The sequence below is a fragment of the Arachis ipaensis genome, chromosome B04 (genome assembly GCF_000816755.2).
Source record: "Arachis ipaensis cultivar K30076 chromosome B04, Araip1.1, whole genome shotgun sequence".
Taxonomy (NCBI): Eukaryota; Viridiplantae; Streptophyta; class Magnoliopsida; order Fabales; family Fabaceae; genus Arachis; species Arachis ipaensis.
The window spans coordinates 120,904,946-120,908,486 of NC_029788.2; the positions used below are offsets into that span (position 1 = coordinate 120,904,946).

General features: G+C 36.5%; 1 protein-coding gene across 1 annotated transcript in view; it reads left to right on the plus strand.

The window, feature by feature from the left end:
* LOC107635075 (TMV resistance protein N) overlaps positions 1–1,108 on the plus strand; it is a 4,500-nt gene extending 3,392 nt beyond the window's left edge. Inside the window, exons 3-4 of the mRNA XM_016338436.2 lie at positions 2–255; positions 365–1,108. The gene's annotated coding sequence lies outside the window, so the exon portion shown is untranslated. The remainder of the gene's footprint in view (position 1; positions 256–364) is intronic.

Genomic DNA, 3,541 nt, shown 5'->3' on the forward strand with positions numbered 1-3,541 from the left:
CTACACTCAAGTTATGAGGAGCATTTGAGATTTGAAGCCTTCTCCAAACTAAAGCTGTCAAAACTTCTCATATTATGTGGTGTGGAAGTGGAAGTGGAACCTCCATCCGACCTTCCTTGCCTTCCTAGCACATTAAAAGTTCTGCACTGGTGGAGATGTCCTTTGAAAACACTACCCCTTGCAGAAACAGAACATGAATTTGCTGAAATTGAACTACGATTTAGCAGAATTGAGGAACTTTGGCTTGGGAAAAAGGTAAAGACCCTTTCTTTAAGCGCTCTATTAAATTTAATCATACTGACCTGACCCTTTTATCTAAGATTAGTATTCCTTTTAAATATTTTCCTTTTTTTTTTTTGACCAGTTTCTTGGAAACCTGAAATACTTGAATTTGAGTCATTCATGGTATTTAAAGGAAACACCTGACTTTTCTGGGACTCCTATTCTTGAAACACTTATTCTTGGTGACTGTCCAGACCTCAGAGAGGTTCATCCATCCCTTGTACTACATGAGAATCTTGTTCTGTTGGACTTAAGCAAGTGTATAAGTCTTAAAACTTTTCCGGGAATACTGTATATGACATCCCTCAAGGAGTTAATTCTAAAGGACTGCCGGAGTTTTGAAAATAGACCAGAATTCGGGGAGTGCATGAAACAGTTATCCAGGCTATGTTTAGAGGGAACGGCTGTGAGGGAATTGCCTTCCTCACTTTTTCGCCTTCCCATCACTATCAATAAGAGAAAGTCTAGGGAGCCAGCACTTTTATTAAATTCTGGCCAGCACTTAGCCAGTAAAAGAAAAATAAGTAGTTCTCTATCATTAGATGAAATCTCGCACCATTAAAAACACTATTGATGGCTAATTGATGGCTACGAATCATACAATCTGCTGGCCTCCTAACACTCTTCCTATTAATAATTGACTGGACCTCCCAAGAATATGTAGGAAGGAACTCTGTCACTAAATTCATGCTTCCACATTTTGTCTCCTAGACATCTCAACTTTCACTATGGATTTTATATGACTTGTTTCCTGGCTTGTTGATCAGATTACTGTATGTTTAGAAACTTACTAGTATTATATTTCAGATAAAATAATTTTTTATCATGTCATATTGTATCATATTTCATATCATTCTTTTGTTCAACAAAAGTGAATCCCAGAGCCAAGATCAAGACGTAAGAAAAGTATTTTCATATCAATTTTCTGAAAACAATTACGACAAGATCATCTTTACAGATACATAAATGCTTACTTTATATATTTTCCTCAAATCAAACATATAGCATACCAAATTACCAATTGATAGATTGTTAACAGTTAACTCTAACCAATACAGAAAGATCCAAACATAGAATAAATTACCCACTTGTGAGGAAGCATTTGTGGCAGCTTCAACTTCAAGCAAGGACAGGTACATATGACCAAGAATCAATCACCTAACGTGCCACCGAACTCAATATTTCAACACTACCATGTCGAGTGTCCTCAACTAATAGTTCAATGCAATCAAGGCAAAATTCATTGATAAAGTAGTCATCAACTGAACAGAGAATGTAAAGGTAAGAACCTGGATACCGCACAAATTCAGCTGCGTCATTTAGCATCCTCTTGGTGATGAGTCCTTTGCCATTGCGCACCACCAAAGACCGTTTACATGCAGGAAAGTTAATAGATGTTCTTTGCCATGGTCTTCTCGAATAAGCATAGATTTCACTATCCTAATTATTAGAATTTTAAAATTAGAAATAAAAGGAAATTAGATTGAATTGGCTTATATTAGAATTGACTTCCTATATTTTTTTTTTATTTTTGATGGTTTTCAGTGGCTAAGAGAAGGGGGTTGAATCTTAGGCCTTTTTTGTTTCAATTACACTTTTTGGTCTTTGAGGAGACTTTTTTTTATTTTTGTCTCGTCCTTAGCCACGAGACTTTTATTTTTTGTTTCGTCACTTGGCACGAGATATTTTTGGTTTTAGCTCCTGTGCAGCAGAAACAGAAATGGAGTAGAAGAGAGAGAAAACTACACTCAGATATATCCTGGTTCAGCTGCTAAGTGCAGTGCAGCCTACATCCAGTCTCCATCACAACAATGATGGAATTTCACTATAATCTTCCTGATTACAGACTGTAAAGTGCTAACCCAACTTACAAGGGGATTCCCACAGAATCATGAAACACAACATAGATGAACAAAGGAATTCTAAGACATCTATGGCTTTTTCTTTTAATTTTGCACTCTCTGCCTTTTTTCGCTCTATGGCTTTTTCTTACAAACCTCACTGTTTGCCTTTTTCCATGAGACTCAAGACATGACAAAATTAAACAGAAAAATACAAAACAGAATACATTGAAGGAGAAGAAAATCTGTAAGTTTAGGTAGCTCTGAGACTTTTGTGCCTTGCACTCTCAATGCTTACTTCTAACTCCTTGCTTCAAACTATGGCTGTTCACCCTTTTTATAGAAGAGTGAAGCCTCCACAGTTGAAACCAAAACAAACCAAGCTTAACTTCTTTTCCTTTACTTGTAACCGGTTCGGCCAGAAAGAGAGAAGAGGTAACCCATGCAAAAACCAACATGCAAATACCTCTAGTCCTTCCTTGGTCATCACTCTTCATCAATCTGAGCGCTCCATCCTTGGCTTGCTCTCCAAGATGGATTTCTGGCCTTTGATGCTTCATGATGATGATGGCTTCATCTGCTCCAATCTCTGCCTCTTCCATCACTTCGCCACTCTAGCTACTTCCTGTGGTGGTTGAGTAGAATCAGAGACAAGCCATGCCTCCAAGAATCTTCTCCATGCTGGCCGAATCTCCTTCTACCATTTTTGGTATGAAGAAGCCAAGATCTCATCACCATATCTTATCATTCATGGTTGAAGATCTTAGCCACTACATTTTTTATGTTTTCTTGCCATTATCATGATGGTCTTTAGACTTGCTTTTCCTTCCTTTTGGTAGCTTAATGTAGCTTCCATGGTTTTCTGGTTAATGACCGAAGAGAAGAAAGAGATGAGAGAGAAGAAACATTCTTGGAAGAAAAGCAATTTAATGAAATAAACAAAATTAATTGAGAAAAGGTTGCTTTTACTTCCTTAGGTGGAGTAGCGTGAAGCATAATGATTTCCATCAAATCAAAGTCAAATTCTCTCTCATGTTCCCAATGCTAACAAATTAAATTTGAAATCCATTCAAAGAAAGAAATGGAATCCGTTGGAAAGCTTAAGGCAAATGGTAACATTTACTTTTCTGATGAATTTTTGGATCAAGCATTGGATCACTTAGCAAAATCTTGGGCTTGTAACAATAACAAAATTAATTTGGCCCATAATCATAACTAGCTTCAGCCACAATTGATTTGGACATTTTTGTTTCAAAGCTGAGCTAATATTAACACTTTGGGGTTGTCAATTTATATTGTTTCGGCCCAAAATTAATTCAGCCATACTCATTATATATTTTTTGCATTAAATCAAGGCTGAATATTTTTTATACAATTGGGTTTGCACCAGAATTTTATTTTCGGCCCAATTAATAAAA